This window comes from Heterocephalus glaber, unplaced genomic scaffold, assembly GCF_053883595.1.
Source record: "Heterocephalus glaber isolate CG9 unplaced genomic scaffold, H.glaber_assembly_v1.0 deba00001610, whole genome shotgun sequence".
Lineage (NCBI taxonomy): Eukaryota > Metazoa > Chordata > Mammalia > Rodentia > Bathyergidae > Heterocephalus > Heterocephalus glaber.
The window spans coordinates 2,379,918-2,407,484 of NW_028258381.1; the positions used below are offsets into that span (position 1 = coordinate 2,379,918).

General features: G+C 40.8%; 2 pseudogenes; both read right to left on the reverse strand.

Annotated features, from left to right (window-relative positions):
• Positions 1-331: 331 nt before the first annotated feature.
• Positions 332-25,026, reverse strand: LOC101704446 (embigin-like; annotated as a pseudogene).
• Positions 25,027-25,392: 366 nt separating this feature from the next.
• LOC101704805 (polypyrimidine tract-binding protein 1 pseudogene) lies at positions 25,393-27,201 on the reverse strand (annotated as a pseudogene).
• Positions 27,202-27,567: the final 366 nt, after the last annotated feature.

A 27,567-nucleotide genomic window follows, 5' to 3' on the forward strand; every position in this document is an offset into this window, starting at 1 on the left:
GCTTCTTTCTCTAGCAATACTCTATACATGTATCATGGTCCCAGACTCGTTCTGTCGACATTTTCTCAAAGGCAGGAACCTCGTATTTTAATCATTGCAACCCAGGCAACTGGCTCCATGTCAGACACATCTTGGTATCAATAAGAAGTCACTTATTAATTTTTATGCTATTTGATTCTTCCAGTACATCTCAAAATGAACCGTAATTAACTTCATTGCAGGATGATCTCACCTATTATTCATTATTTATATGTTCTCTTTCCCCCATACATAGCAGCCCTTTATCTTATCCCAGAATGGATCCAGCAACCAAGATGAGTAAGACACAGTTCTAGGTGCTGGGGTTGAGAGAAAGGAAGCACAGGAAGAAGCTTGGTGGGGGTGACATCATCAGATCTACCTGGGGAAGAAACACAATAGTATGCAGGGAACATTTCAAGTTAGAGAAGATCATTGTAGTAGTCCAGAAAAATACTGTTACAGATCTTAATTTGTATCAGGGCAATGGGACTAGAGTTGGGGAGGTATATTGCTGCATGTATTTGAGAAGCAGCACTTGCAAGATTGGGTGTCTTACTGAGAATGATGTAAAGGATAGAAGGAATCTCAGATGACTTCAAGATAGTTAATGTGGGCAAGTTGTAAGTCCATCACTACAGCAGTGATACAGGGGAATCAGTCCATCAGCAGAAGGGTGGAGCCCTGAGTTCAATGTGGCTTTTATCAGAAGCAGGAACCCTGTGGATCATCCAGAAGATGCCTGTCCATTGGCAAACAATTGTTTTGGAGCTCAGCAGAGAAATCTGGAATGAAGATACCGAATTTAGTGCCATTAGTGAGCAAGTAGAAGTTAAAGTTTAGGTGATGACTTACTTTGCCCAAGGATAGTGCATGAAGTAGAGATCTTGGGGTGCTGGGATAGGAACGTCTTGCATGGGTGTTTCCCTCCCTGGACATGGCAAGCAGTACACTAAAGCCACATGGCTTCTACTACTAAATGTTAGTAATAGCAGCTTTTTTTTCCCATTAAGTTTATTGGTACATTTTAGGTATAAATTATAGTTACATTCATCATGGGAATCTTGTACTTTTACATGATGTATCTTGGTTCTTAATTTTTCCCCATTCCCCTGCCCTCCCTTCACCCCCTCCACCCTTCCCTATTTACAAAGACTTTGTTTCCATGTTTTTCCTTTTCTCATATTTTTTCTTTTCTGTTCTTTCCTTTCCCCTGCCCCTCCCACTTCCCCTACTCCTTTAAATGTTTTCTTCCTATTTCATGATATCAATTATACATTTTGATTCTTATTTACACTTTTAGTTTTTCACACCAGAGAAACTATTCAGTATTTACACATGTGTGTCCTATTTATTTCACTTAAGAGTATGGCCTCAATGTGCATCCATTTAGCTATAAATGTCTCTAGTTTCTCATTCTTTATGGATGAGTAGTACTCCATTTTATTAAAAAAAAACCCCACATCTTCTTTATCCAGTCTCCAAGTAGTAACAGCTTTAAAGAAGTGAATTATTGAGAGTCTTACAGTCTGTTCCTAGGGTGGCTGAGTATAATTTGAAAAGCTCCCTCTGTATTCTGATATAATCTCACATTGTGAGAACCACTGTTGAATATAATTCTATACCCATACATTTGACTCTCCAACTAGATTTTGCACTGCTGGAGACCAAGAATTTTCTGTTGCTCAAATCTATATCCCCAGTACTTAATACAGAGTCCACATGAATAGGAATTAAATGTCTTATGAGTCACCTGACCTCATTTATCATCAATTTCATGAGGAAGTATTTGTCTCTGACATTGTAAAGGTGATGAAGTTGCTGGTTGTACTATGGGGCTAGTGAGAGGTTGCACCAGTACTGTGGCCTGGTTAGTCCAGAGTTCTTGAAGATATCACCTTTTTTTATCCCTACGTCTTAAACTGCCATCAAGAGACAGGACAGGAGGACCACTTAGAAACTGGCTAGAGGCCTGCTTGGACTTTTGCAGCTTTCCCTCTCACTGCCTGCTAGCACACTTTTTGAAATTATCAGGTGAGCAAAACATTAACGGAGGGGATAATCCACAGTGGGTTCATGGTAGAGACACTCAGCTAGCTGGGAGAACAGAAGGAATGGCTGACTGAAGGAGATGCATGTCACAGTGCTTGATAAGCCCCTCCCTTTTATCTGATTAAACAAGGAATTTATTTTCACATGTTTCTTTCATGAATAATAGGATTTTTCAAACAGGAAATTAAAATTCTTGCTATGCCCTAGCGCATTCTCTTGCCATAAAATGGATATGAAGATGATGTATTTGTTTTTATTTTATTTTTAAAGACAAATGGTAAAGACTTTCTTTTAAATAAATTCTTTGGTTATAAATAGGTCTTTAATGACACTTGTTCTATGACCTATTAACTGATTTTTCTGGTGTCTTTTCTGCTATTAACTGGTTTAGAAGATGTCCCTTGAAGACCAAGATAAAATTAATTACTCTGGGTTACAACTCACAGAACATACTTCACAGTTACCTTGCTTTAGTGTAAAACAATTACAAAATGAAAATATGCCTTTTGATCTGAGAGAGCATATATTATTTATGAAGCTACTGCTATTGCATAAAATTATCATCTTTTAAAAAATAAAAACTCAAGTGTGCCACAGCTCCCAGTGCAGAGAAGGCTTCTGGGTCAATGTATCACAGCTCCCAGCCCAGAGGATGCTTCCGGGTCAACGTGTCACAGCCCCTAGTGCAGAGTAGGAGGCTTCCAGGGCAATCTACCACTGCTCCCAGCACAGAGGAGATGAGTTGCATGGGCACCAGCAGGACACCCCTCCCCTGTAGAAATGAGAAGACACCTAAATAAGCCTCAGAAACAGACTTCCAGATCACCTACAGCAACCCCAAAGGAAAATGAGATTGAACACTGATACTCAACCACCTGGACTCCCTGAACTAGCAACAAAGAGCATCTGGAAAAACTAAAATCAGAAATAATTGCTCAAATAACAGCAGAGATTGTGCCCATAGTGCAAGACATGATTAATAAATCTAGAGAGGACACAGATAAAAAAAATAGAGGAGCTGAGGAACATGATGGAATCCAACATAGGAAACAAATGGAATCCATAAAACAGATGCAAACAGATTTCCAGGAGATTGAAAACTCCACTGAAAGTCTATGCAGCAGAATGAGCCAATGTGAAGACAGAATTTCAGATATAGAAAATAAGATTGCAATTAGTGACCAGGAAAAGAAAAATTTCTTTAAAATTGTAAGGGACCATGAGAAATCAATCCAGCAACTGCTAGACGATGCAAAGAAGACATCAGTTATAACCATCAATGTATCAGTTATAACCATCAATGTTAATGGTCTCAATTCACCAATCAAAAGAAATAGACTGGCAGAATGGGTCAAGAAGTGAGATCCAACAATGTGCTGCATAGAAGAAACACACTTAATTCCAAAAGAAACTCATAGACTGAAAGTTAAAGTGTGGAAAACAATACTTCATGTGATAGGAACCCAAAAAAAGCAGGAGTAGCTATCCTCTTGGCAGATCAAGTGGATTTCAAACCCACACTGATTAAGAGAGACAAAGAAGGACACTACATACTTGTAAAGGGAACAATCCAACAGGAAGAGATGACAATCATAAATATCTATGCACCAAACACTAGTGCACACAACTATATAAAACAAATACTAACAGACATGAAAAACCATATAAACACTAATACAATAGTAGTGGGGTACCTCAATACCCCACTGTCACAAATAGATAGATCAACTAGACAAAAAACAAGCAATGAAATACTAGAGCTCAATCAAACTCTTGAACAAATGAACTTCACAGATATTTACAGAGTGTTCCACCCCACAAAATCAGAATACACATTCTTTTCAGCTGCACATGGGTCATTCTCCAAAATAGACCACATACTCGCTCATAGAACATATTTAGGTAAATCCAAAGGAATTGAAGTTATCCCCTGTATATTATCAGACCATAGTGCAATGAAATTGGAGATCAATAGCAAAAGAAACTCAAAAAATTTCATAAACACATGGAAATTGAACAACACACTTCTGAATAACCAATGGGTCACAGAGGAAATTAAAGAAGAAATCAGACAGTTCCTTCAATTAAATGACAATGACAATACAACATATCATAATCTATGGGACACAATGAAAGCAGTCTTACAAGGGAAATTCATAGCGGTGAATACTCATATTAGGAAAACAGAACGAGCCCAATTAAACAACCTGATGCTGAGCCTCAAACTTCTAGAAAAAGAAGAGCAGAACAAACCCAAAGTCCATAGAAAGGAGGAAATTATAAAGATCAGGCAGTCCAGAGCCCAGAAGGAAGCTCCCCGCCTCCATCCCAGGCTCCTAGGGCAGAGAAGGTGAGCCGGTCCCAGCACCCAGAAGGAAGCTCCCCCACTGCCATCCCAAGCTCCTAAGGCAGAGAAGCTGAGCCGGTCCCACAACCCAGAAGGAAGCTAACCTGCTGCCATCCCAAGCTCCTAGAGCAGAGAAGGTGAGCCTTGTGGGCTCCAGAAGCACCCCCTCCAGTGGAAATGAGAAGACACGTAAACAAGTCTCAAAACAGACTTCTGGATCACCTACAGCAACCCAAAAAGGAAATGAGATGGAACAATCTGATACTCAACTACCTGGACTCTCTGAACTGGCAACAAAAGAGGATCTGGGAAAAATGAAATCAGAAATAATTACTCAGATAACAGCAAAGATTGTGCTCATGGTACAAGACATGATTAATAAATCTAGAGAGGACACAGATAAAAAAAAATAGAGGAGCTCAGGAACATGATGGAATCCCAACATAGGAAACAAATAGAATCCATAAAACAGATACAAACAAATTTCCAAGAGATTAAAAAACTCCATGGAAAGTCTGCCCAGCAGAATGAACCAATGTGAGGATAGAATTTCATATATAGAAGATAAGATTGCAATTAGTGAGGAGGAAAAGAAAAATTGCTTTAAAATTGTAAGGGAACATGATAAATCAATCCAGCAGCTGCTAGACAATGCAAAGAAGAATAACATAAGACTGATTGGAGTTAATGAAGAAAGAGGAGAGAGTGCAGATGACATAAAAAAACTCTTCACAGAAGTGATGGCAGAAAACTTCCCAAGGAGGGGAAAAGAACTTGACATACAGATAAGTGAGGCATATAGGACTCCACCTAGCCTTAATAAAAAAAAAAAAAACTACACATAGGCATATAATAGTTAGGATTCCAGAAATCCAACAGAAGAACAAAATTCTACAAGCAGTGAGAGAAAAGAAGCAAATCACATACAAAGGAAAGTCCATCAGAATCACAGCAGACTTCTCAATGGAAATCCTGAAGGCAAGAAGAGCTTGCAGTGATGTATTTCAAGCCCTAAAGGAAAACAGCCTCCAACCCAGATTGATATACCCTGCAAAACTATCTTTCAAAATTGATGGAGAAATAAGATACTTTCATTTCAAAGAGCACCTCAGGAACTTCATGATTACCAAACTGACACTCCAAAAAATATTAGACAATACCTTAGGAAAAGACAATAAGGATCACAACCCCAGGAAACCCAGCAGAATGAATCCATTGGGCATGACAAATTAAATGCAAAGGGGGAGAATCCAACAAAAAGAAAAAGTCATGACGAGGCTTTTAAAACTTTGAACTTCATCTCCCTAATGAGTGTATAATTCAATCTTATTATTGTACTGATTAGTATTTTTCTGATTCTAGAGTTGCACACCATTCCTTGTGCTATACTGGCTATTTATCATCTTCTTATGTCTACATTTTAATTGGGTTGTCTATTAATGAGCTCTAAGAATTCTTTATATATTCTGGTCATAGGTTATATGTATTGTAAATATGGTCTGTTTAAGGACTACTTTTCATTTTAATGATGACATTTAAAGTTCTAAATTTTGATGGAATCTCATTTATCAATTATTTTCTTTTATACATCATGTTTTTTTGTATCCTAGGTAGTTCTTGCCCACCCTGAATTCATAAATATTTTCCCTTATAATTTCTTCTTAAAGTTTTATACTTTTAGGCTTTCTTATTTAGGTTCATAGATCCCTTCAAGTTATTTTCATGTATGGAAAAGAAGGGTTGAGGTTAATTTTTTATATACAGATACCAGGTGTTCTAGTGCCATTTGCTGCAAACACTATCTCTTCCTCGGCTCTTGAATTGAGTTTATATTCTATAAAATGCTAATGTTAAATAATCTTTCAAAACTCAGTGGACCATATATGTGTGGTTCTATTTCTAGATTCTCTGTTTTATTCCAATGATCTATATGTCTTTCCTTACACCAACACTGCCTTGATTACTGTAGCTTTAGAAGAAGTCTTAAAATTAGGTACTAAACATCTTACAACACTGTTTTTTTTTGTTTGTTTTCAACTTTTCTAGGTCTTTTGTACTCCTATATAACTTTTAAATTTCAATATCCAATTCTTCATTTATAGCAAGTATACACAGACCTGAATTTTTATATATGCCTTCTGTTTTCTTTTCTGTTTATTTTTATTTTTATTTTTGCACTTTATTTAATTCTTTTATTGGTACATTGTAGGTATATAACACAATTATATTTCTCATTGGGAATTGTACCTTTACATAATGCATCTTGGTTCTTATTTTTTCCCCATTCCTAGCTCTCCCTTCACCCCCTCCACCATTCCCTCTTTACAAAGACTTTAGTTACATTTTTCCATTTCTCATCATTTTTCCTTTCCCTTCTTTCCTTTCCCCTGCCCCTCCCATTACCCCTACCCCTTTGGACCTTTTCTTCCTATTTTGCATTATCCATTATTCATTCTAATCATTGGCACATTTTAGGTATACAATATAATGACATTCATCATTGGAAATTTGCACCTTTACATAGTCTCTCTTGGTTCTTATTTTTCACCCTTGCCCAACCCTCCCTTCAACCCCTCCATTCCTCCCTATTTACAAAGATTTTGTTCCTATTTTTCCATTTTCTCATATTAATCCCATTCCCTTCTATCCTTTCCCCTAGCCCTCCCACTTCCTTCCCCTTTGCCCCTTTTCTTCCTATTTCACATGACCTATTATACATTTAGTCCTTATTTACACTTTCAGTTTCTCACACCAGAGAAACTATTCGGTATTTACACGTGTGTCCTATTTATTTCACTTAAGAGTATTGCCTCAATGTGCATCCACTTAGCTATAAATGACTCTAATTTCTCATTTTTTATGGCTGAGTAGTACTCCATTTTATAAAAAAACCCACATTTTCTTTATCCAGTCTCCAGTTGATGGGCATTTGGGCTGTTTCCAAGTTATAGCTATCACAAACTGTGCTGCTATGAACATGGGTGCACATATATCACTGTGTTATGATTCTTTTAATTCTTTGGAGAAGATTCCCAGCAGTGGAATAGTGGGGTCAAATGGGACTTCCAGTCCCAGTTCTTTGAAGTATCTCCATACTGATTTCCACAGTGTTTGCACCAGTCTACACTCCCACCAGCAGTGGAGCAGGGTTCCTCTTTCCCCACAGCCCCACCAGCATTTGTTATTGGTGGATTTCATGATAGCAGCCATTCTTTCTGGAGTGAAGTGGAATCTCAGCATTGTTTTCATTTGCATCTCTTGAATGGTCAGTGATGTTGAACATTTTTCCATGTATTTGTTTGCTATTTCTACTTCTTTGTCTGAGAAATGTCTGCTCATTTCAGATGCCCATTTTTGGATTGGGTCTTTAAATTATGGGAGGTCTGATCTTTTTAAGTTCTTTATAGATTTGAGATAGTAGACCTTTGTCTAAGGAAAAGCAGGTGAAGATTTTTTCCCACATTGTGAGTTGTCTCTTCACACTGCTGGTGGTTTCTCTTGCTGTGCAGAAGCCTTTTAATAAGAAGAGATCCCACTTGTTGATTGTTTGTGCTAGTTCACGGGCAACTGAGGTTTTGTTCATAAAATCTTTTCCTACACTGGTGTCTTCAAGGGTTCCACCTAACCTCTGTTCCAACTGGTTCAGAGTTTCTATTTTAATATTTAGATCTTTAATCCATTTTGATTTTAGTTTAGTGCATGGTGAGAGATACAGGTCTAGTTTTAATCTTTGGCAAGTTGAAAGCCAATTTTTCCAGCACCATTTATTAAAGAGGCTATCTTTTCTCCAGTGAGGGTGCTTGGCTCCTTTATCAAAGGTGAGATGGCTGAGTGTGTCTGGCATTGTTTCTGCATCTTCTAATCTGATCCACTGGTCCTCAGGTCTGTTTCTTTGCCAGTACCATGCTGTTTTTATCACAGTAGCTTTGTAGTAGAGTTGCAGGTTGGGGATTGTTATACCCTCTGCTATGTCTCTGTTACCTAGAATTGCTTTTGCTATTCTGGGTCTCTTCTTATTCCAAATGAATTTTTGGATTGTTTTCTCAAGGTCCGTGAAGTACGCTGCTGGGATCTCAATTGGAATTGCATTACATCTATATAGCAGTTTTGGAAGTATGGCCATTTTCACTATATTAATTCTTCCTATCCAGGAGCAGGGGATATCTGTCCATTTTCTGATATCATCTTCAATCTCTCTTCTCAGGGTGCCATAGTTTTCAGAGAAGAGGTCTTTGATTTCTTTTGTTAGGTTGATTCAATTTTTTGGATGCTATTGTGAAAGGAATTATTTGCCCTATTTCTCTCTCAGTGAGTCTGTCATTGGTGCAGAGGACAGCTATTGATTTTTCTGTGTTGACCTTATAAGAAGCTACTTGACTGAATTTGGTTATTAAGTCTAGAAGACTTTTGGTGGAGTTCTTGGGGTCTTCTATATAGAGTATCATGTCATCTGCAAATAATGACCATTTGACTTCTTCATTTTCTATCTTTATTCCTTTTATTTCTTTCTCTTGTCTAATTGCCATGGCTAATGTTTCCAGAACTATATTGAACAAGAGTGTTGATGGTGGACATCCTTGTCTTGTTCCTGATTTTAGTGTGAAGGATTTCAGTTTTTGACCATTTAGTATGATATTGGCTGTTGGTTTTTCATAGATGGCTTCTATCTGTTTGAGGTAGAGGCCCGCTATTCCAATTTTTTGTAGGGTTTTTATCACAAATGCATGTTGGATTTTGTCAAATGCTTTTTCTGTGTCTATGGAGATAATCATATGGTTTTTGTCCTTGGCTCTATTGACATAGCGTATTACATTGATTGATTTGTATATATTGAACCATCCCTACATCCCTGGGATGAATCCTAGTTGATCAGGGTGTATGATCTTCTTGATGATCTTCTGCATTCTGTTTGCCAGTATCTATATTAAGGATTTTTGCATCTATGTTCATTAGTGAGATTGGTATATAGTTCTCCTTTTCAGTTGGGTCTTTCTCTGCTTTGGGTGATGCTTGCTTCCAGGAATGAATTTGGAAGTATTGCTTCCCTTTCAATTTCATTGAAGAGCTTAAACAGTAGTGGCAGCAGTTCCTCTCTAAATGTCTTGTAGAATTCAGCAGTGAAGCCATCAGGGCCTGGGATTTTCTTAGTTGATAAGTTTTGAATTACATTTTCAATTTCATTGGTTGATATTGGCTTGTTCAGAATGTTTAGATCTTCTTCGTTCAACTTTGGTAATTCATATGTGTCTAGGAATCTGTCCATTTCTTCTGTGTTGTCCATCTTATTGGTGTATAGGTTCTGGAAGTAGGTATTGATGATCATCTGGATTTCTGCTGGGTCTGTTGTAATTTCACCCTTTTCATTTCTAATTGCATGGATTTGGGCCTTTTCTTTTCTTTTTCTGACAAGGTTGGCTAAAGGTTTGTCAAGTTTGTTGATTCTTTCAAAGAACCAACTCTTGGCTTCATTGATTTTTTGTATCATTCTCTTAGTCTCCATTGCATTGATTTCTCCTCTGATCTTTATAATTTCCTCTCTTGTATGAGCTCTGAGGTTGTCCTGTTCTTCTTTTTCTAGAAGCTTGAGGTTCAGCATCAGGTTGTTTATTTGGGCTCTTTCTGTTTTCCTAATATGCATATTCACTGCTATGAATTTCACTCGTAAGACTGCTTTCATTGTGTCCCATAGATTCCGAAATGTTGTACTGTCATTGTCATTTAATTGAAGGAACTGTCTGATTTCTTCTTTAATTTCCTCTGTGATCCATTGGTTATTCAGAAGTGTGTTGCTCAATTTCCATGTGTTTATGAAATTTTTTTGAGTTTCTTTTGCTATGGATCTCCAATTTCATCGTACTATGGTCTGATAATATACAGGGGATTACTTCAATTCCTTTACACTTACTTAAACATGTTCTATGTGTGAATATGTGGTCTATTTTTGAGAATGACCCATGTGCAGCTGAGAAGAATGTGTATTCTGATTTTGTGGGGTGGAAGACTCTGTAAACATCTGTTAAGTTCATTTGTTCAAGAGTTTGATTGAGTTCTAGTATTTCATTACTTATTTTTAGTCTAGTTGATCTATCTATTTGTGACAGTGGGATGTTGAGGTCCCCCACTACAATTGTATTAGTGCATATATGACTTTTCATGTCCGTTAGTATTTGTTTTATATAGCTGCATACACTAGTATTTGGTGCATAGATATTTGTGATTGTCATTGCTTCCTCTTGGATTCTTCCCTTTACAAGGATGTAGTGTCCTTCTTCATCTCTCTTAATCAGTGTTAGTTTGAAATCTACTTGATCTACAAAGAGGATAGCTACTCCTGCTTTTTGGGGGCTTCCTGTTGCATGGAGTATTGTTTTCCACCCTTTAACTTCCAGTCTATGAGTTTCCTTTTGAATTAAGTGTGTTTCTTGTATGTAGCATATTGTTGGATTTTGCTTCTTGATCCATTCGGATTTTCCCCCTTTACATTTAATTTCTTGTCATGCCAGATGGGTTCATTTTGCTTTGCTTCCTGGGGTTGTGATCCTCAATGTCTGTTCCTAGGATATTGTGTAAAATTCTTTGGAGTGCTGGTTTGGTATTCACGAGTTCCTAAGGTGCTCTTTGTCATGAAAGCATCTTATTTCTCCATGAATTTTGAAAGATAGTTTTGCAGGGTACATCGATCTGGGTTGGAGGCTGTTTTCTTTTAGGACTTGGAATATGTCACTCCAAGCTCTTCTTGCCTTGATGGTTTGTGTTGAGAAGTCTGCTGTGATTCTGATGGGCTTTCCTTTGTATGTGATTTGTTTCTTTTCTCTAACTGCTTGGAGAACTTTGTTCTTCTGTTAAGTTTCTGGAATATTAACAATTACATGCCTATGTGTAGATTTTTTTTGATCAAGGCTATTTGGAGTCCTATATGCCTCACTTATCTGTATGTCAAGCTCTTTTCCCCTGCTTGGGGAGTTTTCTGCCATTATTTCTGTGAAGAGATTTTTTTATGACATCTTCACTCTCTCCTGTTTCTTCATTGAGCCCAATCAGTCTTATATTATTCTTTTTTGCATCATCTAGCAGCTGCTGGATTGATTTCTCATGCTCCCTTATAATTTTGAAGCAATTTTTCTTTTTCTGGTCGCTACTTGCAATCTCATCTTCTCTATCTGAAATTCTGTCCTCACATTGGCTCATTCTGCTGTGTAGACATTCAATGGAGTTTTTCATGTCCTGGAAATCTATTTGCATCTGTTTTATGGATTCTATTTGTTTCCTATGTTGGGATTCCATCATGTTCCTGAGCTCCTCTCTAGATTTATTAATCATGTCTTGCACTAGGGGCACAGTTTCTCCTGTTATCTGAGAAATTATTTCTAATTTCTTTTTTTTCCAGATCCCCTTTTGTTGCCAGTTCAGTGGGTCCAGGTGTTTGATTATCAGAGTGTTCCATCTCATTTCCCTTTGGGGTTGCTGTAGGTGATCTGGAAGTCTGGTTTTGAGACTTCTTTACGTGTTTTCTCATTTGACTGGGTGGGGGGCTGTTAGCACCTGCACGGATTACCTCCTCTGAGCTGAGAGAGGTGGGACAGGGACCAGGAGCAGTAGTAGGGATGGTGACCCAAAAGCCCTTTCCTGTGTGCTGGGAGCAGCGGGAGGGATGGTGGCTGGGAAGCCCCTTCCTCTGGAACAGGAGCAGTGGGATGGCAGCTCAGAAGCCTCTACCTCTGGGCTGGGAGAGGTGGGAGGGATGGTGGCCCAGAATCCCCTTCCTCTGGGCCAAGAGCAGCGGGACAGAAGGTGGCCCAAAAGCCCTTTCCTCTGGGCTGGCAGCAGCAGGAGGTATGGTGGCCAGTAAGCCCCTTCCCCTGGACCAGGAGCAGTGGCACAGTGGCTCACAAGCTCCTACCTCTGGCCTGGGAGCAGTGGGACTCAGTACAGTGGTCTGGTGGTCCGGTGTCCTCTGCGTCTTTGCAGTGTGGAACCAGGGTGCTGTACAGAGGAGCCGGGGGGGTGGGGGGTGGTCCAGTGGATTGTTTTTGGGGCACAGGCTGATTCGGCGTGTTCCATATGACTCAGGACCTCGGTAGGGTGTCCGCAGACCTGCCTGTCTGCAGCAGGCTGATTTGGCCTGTTCCGCATGACTCGGGACCTCGGTAGGGCATGCGCAGACCTGCCTGTCTGCAGTGGGCTCTACCTTGTGTTTTCTAATCCTGCTAAGTTCAAGTACAAGTTCTAGGGCCTCCTAGAGATTTCTTAGTATTTTCTCTGTAGATGATCATTTCATCTACATATAAAGATTTTGCTTCTGCCATGCTAATCCTATCTTAGTTGTGTCATTTTATTGCCAGACTATTTTGGTGGGGACTAGGTTTCAAAGTTTAATGGACAGATAAAGAGTAAGCATATCTGCCCTTGTTCCCCACCTTAAGGAGAAAGCATTATATCTTCTCCATTTATATAAGGCATTCTCGCTGGAAGTATGGAGTACATGTCTTTAATCTGTTGAGAAGTTTCTGTTCTACTTCTAGTCTCCTGATAGCTTTTACCATGAACAGTTGTAGAATTTAGTCCAATACTTTTTCTCCAACTAGTGACAGGATCATACGGCTTTTTCCTTTTCTCTGTTTAAATGATGACTTTTGGGGGTGGATCTTCCAATGCTAAACCAACACTGCCATCCCTATAACAAAACCACTTTCTACATCCTGCCAGATCTGACTTCCAATAGTTTGTTTTGTTAAACAAATTTCTACCTATGTTCATACTTTTTTCTTCTATTATCTTTATCCAGTTTTAGGATTAGCACAATGTTGAGTTCCTAAAATGAGGGGAGAAGTGTTCCTTCTTTTTTCTGCTTTAATTGTTTGATATAATTTATCAGTTAAAATGTTTATGAGGCTGCTGTTGTCATATAGGTAGGTTTTCAAGCTAGGCATATACTTTCTTTAATAGGTGCTATTCAAATTTTATATTTCCTCCAGAGTTAGTTTCATTAATTTGTCTTCTAAGGTATTTCTTAGACATTGTCAAATTTATTTCAAAAAAGATTCTTGTAATATGTTTTCTATATCCTTTTAAATTCTGTAAAATCTGTGGTAATGTCTCCGAGATCTTAATATTGTAATTTAAAAAATGTATAACTGATATTGTGTAACAGGAAGAAAAGGTCTAAAAGAGCAGGGGAAATGGGAGGAGTAGGGGAAGGGAAAAAAAGGAAAGGAAAAAATATGAGAAGAGGGAAAAAATGGAAACAAGGTCTTTGCAAATAGGGAAGGGTGGAGGGGGTGAAGGGAGGGCAAGGGAAGGGGAAAAAAATAAGAACCAAGTTACTCATGTAAAGGTACAAGATCCCAATGATGAATGTAACTGTATTTTATACCAAAAATGTACCAATAAACTTAATGGAGGGAAAAAAAAGATCAGGGCAGAAATCAATGCAATGGAGACTAAGAAAACAATACAAAAAATCAATGAAGCAAAGAGTTGGTTCCTCGAAAGAATCAACAAAATTGACAAACCCTTAGCCAACCTTATCAGAAAAAGAAAAGAAAAGGCCCAAATCCATGCAATTAGGAATGAAAACAGTGAAATTACAATGGATCCAGCAGAAATTCAGAGGATCATCAATACCTACTTCCAGAACCTATACACCAATAAGATGGACAACACAGAAGAAATGGACAGATTCCTAGACACATATGAATTACCAAAGTCGAACAAAGAAGGCCTAAAAATTCTAAACAATCCAATATCAATCAATGAAATTGAAAACGTAATTAAAAACTTACCAACTAAGAAAAGCACAGGTCCTGATGCCGTCACTGCTGAATTCTACAAGACATTTAGAGAGAAACTACTGCCACTACTGTTTAAACTCTTCAATGAAATTGAAAGGGAAGCAATATTCCCAAATTCATTCCTGGAAGCAAGCATCACCTTGATCCCCAAAGCAGAGAAAGACCCAATCAAAAATGAGAACTATAGGCCAATCACACTAATGAACATAGATGCAAAAAACCTTAATAAGATACTGGCAAACAGAATGCAGAAGAATATCAAGAAGATCATATACCCTGACCCAGTGGGATTCATCCCAGGGATGGAGGGATGGTTCAACATATGCATATAAATCAATATAATACACCATATCAATAGAGCCAAAGACAAAAACCATATGATCATCTCCATAGATGCAGAAAAATCATTTGATAAAATCCAACATGTGTTTATGATAATAACCCTACAAAAAATTCGAACAGACAGTCTCTACCTCAATCTGATAAAAGCCATCTGTGAAAAACCAACAGCCAATATCATACTCAATGGTCAAAAACTGAAATCCTTTACATTAAAATCAGGAACAAGGCAAGGATGTCCACTATCACCACTCCTGTTCAATATAGTTTTGGAAACATTAGCCATGGCAATTAGACAAGAGAAAGAAATAAAAGGAATAAAGATAGGAAATGAACAAGTCAAATTGTCATTATTTGCAGATGATATGATACTGTATATAGAAGACCCCAAAAGTGCCACCAAAAGTCTTCTAGACTTAATAATCAAATTCAGCAGAGTAGCTGGATACAAGGTCAACATGCAAAAATCAATAGCTTTCCTCTACACAAACAACAGACTCACTGAGAGAGAAAGAGGGAAAACAATTCCTTTCACAATAGCATCCAAAAAACTGAAATAGCTAGGAATCAACCTAAGAAAAGAAATCAAGGGCTGGGGATTTAACTCAGTGGTTTCGCCGCCTGCTACGCAAGCGCAAGGACCCAAGTTCAATTCCCAGTACCAAAAAAAAAAAAAAAATGAAACCAAAGACCTCTTCTCTGAAAACGATAGCACTCTGAAAAGAGGGATTGAAGATGATATCAGAAAATGGACAGACATCCCCTGCTCCTGGGTAGGAAGGATCAATATAGTGAAAATGGCCATACTTCCAAAACTGCTATACAGATTCAATGCAATTGCAATTGAAATCCCAGTCCATTTCATGGACCTTGAGAAAACAATCCAAAAATTCATTTGGAATAAGAAGAGACCCAGAATACCAAAAGCAATTCTTGGCAACAGAGACATGGCAGGAGGTATTACAACCCTGAACTTGAAACTATACTACAAAGCTACTGTGATAAAAACAGCATGGTACTGGCAAAGGAACAGACCTGAGGACCAGTGGAACAGATTAGAGGATGCAGAAACAACTCCAGACACAGTCAGCCACCTCACCTTCGACAAAGGATCCAAACACCCTTACTGGAGGAAAGATAGCCTCTTTAATAAATGGTGCTGGAAAAATTGGCTTTCAACTTGCCAAAGACTAAAACTAGACCTATATCTCTCACCATGCACTAAACTAAAATCCAAATGGATTGAAGATCTAAATATTAAAATAGAAACGCCAAACCAGCTGGAACAGAGGTTAGGTAGAGCTCTTGAAGACAGTGGTGTAGGAAAAGATTTTATGAACAAAACCTCAGCTGCCTGTGAACTAGCACAATCAACAAGTGGGATCTCTTCTTACTAAAAAGCTTCTGCACAGCAAGAGAAACCACCAGCAGTGTGAAGAGACAACTCACAATGTGGGAAAAATTTTCACCAGCTGTCCCTCAGACATAGGTCTACTATCTAAAATCTATAAAGAGTTTAAAAAGATCAGACCTCCCATAATTTAAAGACCCAATCCAAAAATGGGCATCTGAAATGAACAGACATTTCTCAGACAAAGAAGAAGAAATAGCAAATAAATATATGAAAAAATGTTCAACATCACTGGTCATTCAAGAGATGCAAATGAACACAATGCTGAGATTCCACCTCCCCCCAGAAAAAATGGCTGCCATCAAGAAATCAACCAATAACAAATGCTGATGGAGGTGTGGGGAGAAAGCAACCCTTCTCCATTGTTGGTGGTAGTGTAGACTGGTGCACCCACTGTAGAAATCAGTATGGTGATACTTCATAGAACTAGGACTGGAAGTCTCATTTGACCCAACTATTCCCCTGCTGGGTATCTTCCCCAAAGAATTAAAAGAATCATACCACAGTGATATATGTGCACCCATGTTCATATCAGCACAGTTTGTAATAGCTAAAACTTGGAAACAGCCCAAATGCCCATCAAGTGGAAAGTGGGTAAAGAAAATGTGTTTTTTAAAAATAAAATGGAGTACTACTCAGCCATAAAAAATGACAAATTAGAGACATTTATTGCTAAATGGATGCACATTGAGGCAATACTCTTAAGTGAAATAAATAGGACACACATGTTTAAATACTAAATAGTTTCTCTAGTGTGAGAAACTAACAGTGTAAATAAGGGCTAAAAGGTATAATAGATAATGCGAAATAGGAAGAAAAGGGGCAAAGGGGAAGGGGAAGGGGGAGTGGTAGGGGACAGGAAAGAAGGGAATGGAATTAATATGAGAAAATGAAAAAATGGAAACAAAATCTTTGTGAATAGGGAGGTATGGAGGGGTTGAAGGGAGGGCAGGGGAAGGGGGAAAAATAAGAACAAAGAGAGATTATGTAAAGGTGCAAATTTCCAATGATGAATGTCATTATACTGTATACCTAAAATGTACCAATAAAAGGATATACAGTTAAAAAAATAAATAAAAGCTCACATACTCTTAAAAGCTGAAACAAAGTCTCTGTATATCTTCCCATGATGCTTGATGTGATCGTTTCCATTCATTGCCTCATAGATTCGTTTTTTTCTTTCCCTGGGAGCATTTTTTTTTTTTTGGTACCAGAGGCTGAACTTGGGACCTTGTGCTTGTGAAGCAGATGGCCGAACCACTGAGCTAAATCCCTGGCTATTTTCCATACTGTTGCTATCATCTGACTTCATCTGTTCAAATTCTTTTCCAACATCTGGGTGCATTTTTTCTTTAGTGTGTACACATCTCAAAGCAGAGTAATAGCCACTAAAACAATAGCTGCAACAGTTATTGCAAGAAACAGCTTGAGGGGCACCAAAAAGCTTAGCACAACAAGTTCAGCTTGATGTTTGCTCTCACCTAGTTGGAATACTGCATGGCACCAGTAGGACTCCTACCTTCTTCCAGAAGGTGCTTTATCTCGAGCTTTGTTTCACTGCTGTATGTTCTACCAATAACATACTTATTGTTCATGTGAACCTGTACAGTAGGAATCTGTACACTCTATTACTTCTGTACCAGATCCAATGTACAGGAAAGCAATTTGAACATTTACACACCAGGGCAGTAGAGTCCCACACATAAATCAATGGCTTGTTTTTTCTGTGAAATTTATGAACTTTGTCATTAAATGTTCCCCTTTGTTCTTCTTCTTCAAGGAGACAAGAATGCTTTTCCATTTGTTGCTGTTAATGATGGTGAACATCTACTGGGTACACAGAGTGTTTCCTGTTACAGTGAGAGAATGATTCTTAAGTGGCTTGTTATCCTTTGTTGATTGATCAAATCCCCTGATTTTGTGAACTGGCAGGTGAGAGTCATAACAGAAGAGCTTTTCAAAGTGAGGTTTGTTCTACTGGCATACTGGAATGTTCAGTTAGTGATATGTTATGAATGAATCTCCAACGAAAAGTTAGAGTATTTTGCCATCATTTCTTCTCAAATAGGTAAACTTGTAAAAGGTGAATAGGCACATCCTCATACTCCAGCCATGTCTCCCTGGGATGTACTTTTTAGCAAAAGATCCAGCTCAGAAGCACAAGCTGCCATCAGCTGCCAATACCCTCTGCCTCCTTCCCTCTGGTACTGCTCCAGGCTCTCCTGCCTCATGTGACCCTGGCACTCCCGCCCACCGACTACCCACCTCCCTCGGGCCGGGCAAGGCACTGCAGGAGCAGCAGCCTGGCTGTGAGCTCCAGGCCAAGGCTGCTGCTCTCTGGGCTGCCTCTCCTCAGCGCTGTGCTCAGTACTCACAGCCAGTCCCCGGTAGCTAGCGCAGGCTGAGGGGCAGGGGCTGGCTCCCCACCTCCCGTGGATGTTGTATTTAATATGTAGAACTTATACTAAGAAGAGGGACATGCTGGCAGAGGAACAGGGTTAGGGAAGAAGTTTTATGATGGAAAATTCCACAGGGGACAAATTGGAAGCTCTAAGTCAGTGATGGTGAAAGTTTTCGAGACAAGTGCCCAAACTGCATTCCAAAATGCACTTATGTGTCACAAAGTGCCTACACTGCAGTTAAACCTGAATACTGAAGTTTTAGTTTAGAAAAAACTCTACATTAACATCTTTTGTCTTAAAAGAAAAACACAATGACACGCATGCCATAGGTTTGCCTCCATGGCCCTGGGTCCTCTGTGGTTCCAGAACTAACACTCTCGGAGCCGCACCACCTAATAGGTCCAAAGCAACGTGTTTCTCAGCTGGCTGGAGCTCTTCCAGGAGAGCTGTGCAAAAGCTTTGCAGCTCTCAGAGGTGTGGAGCTCAGTCTGGAGAAAGGAAAACCCTGGAAATCCAGAAAAGCTCAAGGAGCTGTCTCAAGCTACATAGGCTCACGGACTGTGGTTGTGATTCCAGATTTGTCTGTGTGAGAGAAGTTTCAGTTAGGCAGATACAAGACATCAGGAGGCCAAAGGGCCAAGCATGCTTAGAGTTAGTGTTGTTCTACTAAATCTCAGTGCACCCAAAGGCAGGGTGTTGGATGGGTGGAACACAGCCCACTCCTCCCATCAGGGAATGCAGATGGGCAGGCTGAAAGCTATTCAGGGGTACAGAGTTCAGAGGTAACAGGAGGCAGGAGAGGGGAACCCCAAGAAAGGAGCATGCCAAAGACCAGACTTGCACCTACACCTTTGCTAAAGGCTAACTATGGAGGGAAGAATTCTTTTTCTCATTACCCTAGGCCTGGAAGCCTTCACCAAGCTTCCTGGGCTAGAACTGCTTCCCTCTCCTCTGTGCTTCTGGTTTCTCTGTCGTTTGTCTAATGCCTTTTTTTGCAGTTACCTGTTTTGACCTCTGGATTTAAGCTCTTGAGAGGGAAATAGCATTTAGTATTAATGGACTGTATTGGTTATTTTACAATTATTTCATTTCAATCTTGTAACAATTTGTAAGTTAAACACTGTTATTATCCTCAGCAAATTAAGGCTTAGAAAGTTAAAATTTTTTGCTCAGATTTGTAAAGCCTAAGGAGCAGGGTAGAGATTAAAATTTAGATCTGTTAAAATTTCAGAATCTTTTCCTTCAGAAACTCCCCATGTCTCATAAGACCTGCAGTCATGTCTTCATATCATATTCCTCTCCCAGTGGGCAATGTGGATATGGATATTTTTAGTTTGGCAGTCTTCCTATGGTGGTGTCAGTTTTGATGGAATTGACTTCAAGGCATTATCATTAAATGAGGCCATATGTTTATTAGGGCCTTACCCCATACAGACCCCATCTGCTTTCTCAGATTCTCTCAGCTGTCTCCTTCTGTTCTCTGGTTGTGCCCACCCCCCTTATGCCTGACCACTAAGCTCTCTGGATCAGGTGACAAGGCCACATGTCAGGGCTTAGAGCTGCCCCTGAGCCCCCAAAGGGCTAGATGGCACCACACTGAAATGTGGGGAATTGGGTCCCAGTGGGGAGGAAACTCAATCAAGGCTAAGTGAGAGAGAGGAGGGAGCCAGGCAGATGAATTCTCCACCTTTTTTTCCCCTTGCAACCCTTGGGGAAAAGGTCCCTGAGACTAGGGAACAGATGGTGTTCAACAAAAAACTGTGCTTTCTGAGTTAGCTGAGAAGTGATGGCCAGCAGCATGGTAATTCGATGCTTCATACGGCCAGTTTTCCTGATCTTGCTTCCTTTCTTTCCTTCCCTGCAGTGCCCTGGACTTGCACACCAGCCCCCCTGAAGTGAAATGCCAGCATTGAGACAAGGAATAATAATATATCATAATAGGTAATCAAAGAAGCTTTTACAAACATGTACTGAGCAACAGAGATATGAAAACTACTTTTGCATCTTGTTTTACTTTATTTTTACCATTGTTTGTTAGTATAAGATTGCAATACATAATAAATACATTCAGAGTGGGAATTTGGTACATATACATACTGCACCTTGATCCTTTTTACTTCCCCTTCCTCTGCCCTGTCTCCTGCTCCACAGTCTATCTTAAAGCTATTTATAAAGAAAAAAAATGCCAGAGACTGGCAAAAAGTGGGAAATTTTAATATGCTTCCCCAGAAGCTGATAGAAATATTTCTATACTCCTCCCTTTAAAGCTAATTCTTTTTAAACCCACCCAAATTGGTAGGTCTATACTATATTTAAAGAAGTTAAAAGATGTAAGTTATCTTTGAAAACCCCAAGATTCCTGGAATCTTGTTAAATAGACATAGCATAGTTCTGATGAAAATACGGGGTGGAGGGTGCAGAAAAACACCACTGCACCACCTTTTGGGGCACTATAAGGACAGAGCCTGTGCTTGGAGTCAGGCCACAGGCTGGGGCACCTGAGATTCCTAAGCCCCTGACTCCTTAAGCAGAATCTCCCAAGAAACAGAACACACATGTGCTATTAGAGTAGAAGGCGAAGCCTCAAGATTTACATTTTTTACCCCCAGCCCTCTTTTAGGGGTAATCTTAACTATTGAGAACTTGGAAAACTCTCAAGAAAGTTGTCTTGATGTCAGTGCATTTCATTATTATTTTATGCACATGGAATCTTGGTGGTCTTTTACAAGCGAATAAACATAAAGTTTATTCTGTCTGTTTTTCTCTTCTAGTTCATATTTGATTATTATTTCTTTGAATTCCTTTATTTCTGAACATCTTATTTGTAGTTTTCAGTGGCATATTTTATTAATTTAAAAAGCAGTTCATTTTTTTCATTATATAAAATTAATGTGTATTTATTGTGGAAAATGTGGTAAATATAGAAAAGCAGGGGAAAAAAATAAAATTTATTCTTCCACTCAATGCTAGACACTTTCACATTTTTAAATTTTTTTGTTTTGTTTTGTTTTGTTTTTGATACTGGGCATTGAACACAGGACCTTTCGGTTGCAAGCACCACTAAGCTAAATCCCTGGCCCTCACATTTTAAAATTTTTATCTTACTTTGTTGTAGCACTGGGGATTGAACACAGTGCCTCATGCATGCTAGGCAAAGACTCTACCACCGAGACTCATCCCCTGCCCTTTCACATTTTTAAAGCCCTGCAACAGTGTTTTGAAGCTTACAGACTAGATTTACCTGAAATTTTTAGGGCAGGCCTTTTGCTCCCCTTGTCACCTTTCTGCCCTTCTTTCCTTTCTTCCCTCCCATTTCCTTGACATCTTCCCCTTTGGTCACTAAACAGTGAAGAGGAATGAGAAAATTAAAATTTAAAATCTCATTATAAATATTTTATTAACCCAGAAAACTTAAGTATATTATGTCCATGTGGGAAGACATGAATTTCTCCATCAAGTTTGATATTAAAGGCAACTAGCAGCTCTCAGGTAAGGACTGGGAAAGAAGCAGCTCCTAGATTACCCAAAAAGCTCACTTCTCCCTAGCTGAGAGCATTAACAGCCCAACCCCCTCTAGAGCCAAGGCTCTCTTGCTTGCTGCAGGCTAACAATTAAGTACACGGAATGCAGCTCTTATTCTGTGTTAAGCCCTGAGAAAAACTTCACATAGAGTAATTCATTTCATTTTTATAATAATCACGTGACTGAAGTCAAAAGCAATATCACTTTTATTTTGCAGATGAGGAGACTGAGGCACAGAAATAGCCCTGTGAGTAAGGTCTCTCTAGAGGAACATTTTAAAAAGTAATGCTGTTGAGCTGGGTATTTAGCTCATTGGTTCTGCCGCCTGCCTCGCAAGAGCAAGGTCCTGAGTTCCATCCCTGGTACCAAAAAAAAAAAATGCTGTTTACTCTCCCAGAAATTATAGTCCCATTGGGCTTATTAGACATTTTCTGCCTTGAAAAATTGTCAATGTGGATTTCTTAGGCTGAGGCTCAATCCAAGAAGTAGACGGGGGCTGACAGTTATTTCATGAGCACTCTTCACTGTGTTTCTATGGGCTCTCAGAGAAGCATGCCAGGAACAACACAGGGCTGTGGTTCTACTATCAACACCCTTGCTGTGGGTCAGCTCATGAGATAGGGGCAGAACTCTTCCTTCTGAGGTGCGCAGAGACCCTGTCCCTACAAACGTCCAGTTAGAGTCTGGCTTGGCAAGTGGACAAAATAAAGCCGGTACTGTCTGCTCTTCCTGAAATGTGTGCTCAACGACTTGATGCCATAATCCTATGAAGTTAGGGATGTGTTTTCTTTTTCTTTCTTTTGGCAAGTTCTTTATGATGATGCTTGGGATATTTTCTCTCTAGTCTCAGTTACAGGAATAATAAACTTGTTTTTATTTTGGAACAATTTTATTTTGCTACAATAAAACTGTACAATTAGTAGTTCTCTTGTGTCTTAGTAATTAATGGCTCATATCTCAGATACACAGAACCTGTAGCATGCAGTTTTTAACTTCTATTTCATCTCATTTCCACTTATTTTTCATTTGGCTTCCTTTCTTTGCTCTTTTATCTAAAATTTAATTTTCTTCTTTGGCACACATATCCATAGAATCCATTTTACATCTAGTATGAAATAAAACAGGATGCAAATAAATAAATAAATCAGATTGTTATTTCCCATATACTAAGTGTTAAATAATCATGGTTCAGATCAGTAAAGACAGCAAAATTGTAGAAAATGTATTTACTGCTTGTCTGTATTAAATTGGATTTATGTGCCAAATCCAATTTACAAAGCCTTCCCAATCTCATTTCCATGCACATATATTACAGTAGCATTTGACAGCATGTTTTGTTTCCACCTTTCTGCTTTCTTTCTCAAAAACAGAACTGTCTAGGTGTGGAGGCTTAGCAAGCAAACTTTTTCACTTCTTTTTTTCCATACAGATTGCCCAATCTACTATAGACTAGGTCCAGGCATTTGTGATAATATCCATGATTCTCTTTTACTAAAGCCCATGATCATTATAGATCACAGATTTATTTAAAGATTTAAAAAGCTTCTTCCTAAACAAACTCACAAAACAGTGAAAGAAGGAAACCAAAATCCTACTCAAAACACTTCCTTGAGACATGTGTTTCAAGGTTCAAATAATCATCTTTGCCATGTCCTTATAAAACTATTTTTGGTTTAGCCTTTTAAGTAAACTAATCAATAATTTTAAAAATTCGACCCCACTCTCTATCAGTTCTAAAGATAGAAGAAAGTTGCTCATACTCCTCAAGATTTCAGTGACTGCTCTAGACTCAAATTTTATCGGCCATAGATATAAGGAATCTGTGTATAGGTTTCCAGGAATTTATGAACCACTGTGTTGGTTACTTTTCTCTCATTGCTGAGACAAAATACCAGACATCCAAAGTTGAAGGGGAAGGGATTTATTTGGCTTATAGTTTGTAGAGGTTTCAGTCCATAATCAGCTGACCTCAAGGCAGGGATGGCAAACAGGCATCACAGAGGAGAAACAACATAGCATGCACAAAGTAGCAAAGGTAACAAGGGAGTTTAACAACACCTTTCTGCCCCTTTTATTTTATTCAGACTACCGGGATTAGGTGGTGTCAAACCAATCACTCACGTGTACTGGTTTAGTAATCACACACCCTTAACCCTAGCATCACACATTCCAGATTCAACTACCTCTGAAAAAGAAAGTACCACCTCATCTGCATGAGGCTTTGGGGGGACATCTGAACACAACCCATAACAACAACCTAACAGAATTTTTTTTTTTGGTTATAAAAGTTTTAATCAGTTCTTCCCGTTACAAGCCATCGGGTTGGGCAAATGGAATGTGTGGCCAAGGCTTGCTGTGTACAACACTGAGCCTGTAACTGCCATTATCAAAACATACATCTGTCACCGAAAAAAACTGTGATGTGCTGCCTCCATGTCTGACAACAGGTATAAAAAAGAAATCACAAATATTTACACCCTTGTTACACTCCACTATGGACTCAGGATCCGAGGAGACCCCTGCCTGCTAGCAGCTGGGTGGCCCAGAGGGTGGTGGGGGCTGCAGTGGGCTGGACACTGGTCCCACCGCCTGGGCCCCAGCATCAGAGGCAGACAAGCAACAGAAATACAACTTTGGTCCAAAATTTGAAGGAAAATGAAACACCCTGAAACAGCCTTTGCTGTTTGCCTAGGCAGATTGCAAGTGGAGCTGGTAAGGCAATGGCAGATAGAGGAAGGTGGGCGGGTGCCAGCCCAAGCCCTGTGAGGAGACCTGGCTCCTGGCCTCAGGCTCCTGAGCGCAGGGGGTCCCCAGCTCCAGAGACTGGATCCTGCCTGTGACTTCATTAAGCACAAGGAATAAAATACAAGTACAGCATACAAAGTAATACGAGAAGCTTGGATTACACTCATACCATTGTATCATCTGGCTATAAAAAGTTACTTAAAACTATTGCATATAAATGAAAAAAGATTAGAATATTTGGTCAACATGATATTGCTAGGCACAGCATCTGCAGCCACATCAGGTATGATACAGAGATTACAAGGGCTCCAAAGCTGAGGTGGAGGTCCGTACCTTCTGGGCCTGGCTGGGGACAGCAGCACCTGGAGGGTGGGGGGCTGCAAGAATCACTCGATCCATCATTGATTGAGTGGGGAAGGAGGTTCAGCTGGCCCTGGCCGACAGGCTTCCGCCCAGCACTGGGCACATGATCTTGTGGAAGGGAGCCGAAGGCTGCTTGGTGTTTGCCCAGCCAGGCCCCCACTTTGCCTGTGGGTGGTGTGGCCACAAGGCAGGCAGGTTAAAGCCCAAGAAAGCTGACTGTGGTCTGGGGTGCCCTCCCTCGGGCTGCCCAGGCTAGGGGCAGTGGGGACCCCTGCCGCAGCCCCTGGGAGCCTGAGCTGTCACCGTCACTGCAAGATCAGCAAGGTGAACTAGATTTAATTTTTTTAAAAACAGGTAAACTGATTTTTCTTTAAAAAAATAAAATCTCTGGTCCGTTAAGGTCACGTCAGCTGCTTTTTAAAGTGGCTTTTTTCTGGAATGACGGAAGTTAGCGCCAGGGCGCCCCACCACGAGCCCACCATAGATGGTGGACTTGGAGAAGGACACCCGCAGGTGGTGGTTCTCGCCCAGGTCGTGGTTGTGCAGGTCGATGAGGGCTTGCACGGCCTTCTGCACTGAGCCCATCTGGATCAGCGCCATCTTGCGGTCTTTCTGGAAGAACTTGAAGCCCTTCACCACACCCCCGTTGCTGGAGAAGAGGCTCTTGAGGTCTTCCTCCGATATTGATATTGAGGGCGGGATGTTGGAGAGGTGCAGCGTGGCAGAGGGTGGGAAGATGTTCTGGAAGTTCTTGGAGCCAGGCTTCTTGAAGCGATGCAGGGGCGAGTTGCCATAGTCCTTGGTGAGGCCCTGGTCCTCCTGGCCCTCCCTGGGCAACTGCACATTCTGGTGCTTGGACAGCGTGATGCGGATCGGCTTCCCGTGCAGCTTGTGCCCGTCCAGGTGACTCATGGCCAGCTGGGCCCTGCTCCCATCTGCCATCTGCACCAGTGCGTTCTCCTTCTTGTTGAACAAGATCTTCACCCGCTGCACGTCACCGTGAACGCCGAAAAGAATAAAGAGGCTTTGGGGTGTGACTCTCTCCGGGTTGAGGTTGCTGACCAGCAGGACAGAGTTCCCGGCCGCCCCGAGGCCTGGGATGCCGATGCGGCCTGCTACAGCTGCTGCTGCAGCTGCTGAGGGAATGGCCAGGGGCGCCAGCGCTCCGTGCACTTTGGGGACAGACAAACCTGCGGCTTGAGGAATGTCAAAGGTGGGAGGGAAACCAGCTCCTGCATACGGAGGGGCTGAGATTATACCAGGTGCACCGACAGCTGCGGCCATGGTCTGGTCCAGCGAGGGCTGGCTCCCCAGAGGGCAGGTCTGGGCGCGTATAGTCACGGCTTTTGTCGTAGTTGTACTTGACATTGAGGCTGGTGAGCTTGGAGAAGTCGATGCTCAGGGTACAGCAGGTGTTGTAGATGTTCTGCCTGTCCAGCGACAGCCTGGCGTGCTGGGCGCTCACAGGATCGGCGTACTGGAGCAGCGCCTGGAACTGACTGTTCTTCGTGAAGGTGATGATTTTCAGGACAGTGCCAAACTTGGAGAAGATCTGGTGCAGCACGTCCAGGGTTACGGGGTAGAAGAGGTTCTCTACGATGATCCTGAGCACGGGGCTCTGCCCAGCCATTGCCATCCCTGCATCCACAGCAGCCACCGAAGCAGCCAGGGCCAGGTTCCCCGACTGGACCGAGTTCACAGTCTGTAGTGCTGCCTGGGCCCGCGCCTGGTTCGGGGAGCTATCTGTCTTGAGCTCTTTGTGGTTGGAGAACTGGATGTAGATGGGCTGACCTCGCAGTACAGGCGTCACAGAGGTGTAGTAGTTCACCATGGTGTTGGCTGCCTCCTCCGTGTTCATCTCAATGAAAGCCTGGTTCTTCCCCTTGACCATCAGGAGATTGGTGACCTTCCCAAAGGGCAGCACCAGGGAGATGACCTCACCTTCAGTCACATCGCTGGGCAGCTTTCGGATGTGGATCACTCTGGAGGGGACACCGGCACTCCTGCTGTCACCTTTGAACTTCTTGCTGTCGTTTCCATTTGCTGTGGAAGCCGAGTTGCTGCTCATGATAAAGGGCCCGTTGGTTACACATGTAGAAAAGAGCTCGTCAGATCCCCACTTTGTACCAACTGGTATGTCTGGGATGATGCCGTCCATGGCACAAAGAGCAGACCAGCGGGGGAAGGAGTGGAGGTGCCGGAATCCTAACAGGATTTTTAAGGGTAGGAAGATAGCCCTCAGCTTTCATTATGTTCTCAAAGGAGTCTGTCAGGTAATTAAGGACTAGCTAATCTAGAAGCTATTCAAGGAATATCTATGTTTTCTTTGATGCTAACCATGCCCTTAGCTCCTTCTGTTCCCCACCCCCCTCTCCCCCTCTCCTTCTCCCCTCCCCCCCGCATTGAACCAACTATACACCCTGGCATATACCCAACTCAATTCTTTCAACATTACTTATGCTCCCAGGATCTGCACTCTTTAGTCCCATGGAGTAAACAAGGGTGGTTCTTGTCTAGCCCAGGCCTTCTAGAAGTTGCATCCTGGTGATGGAGACAGAGAGATGTGTATTAAATCTT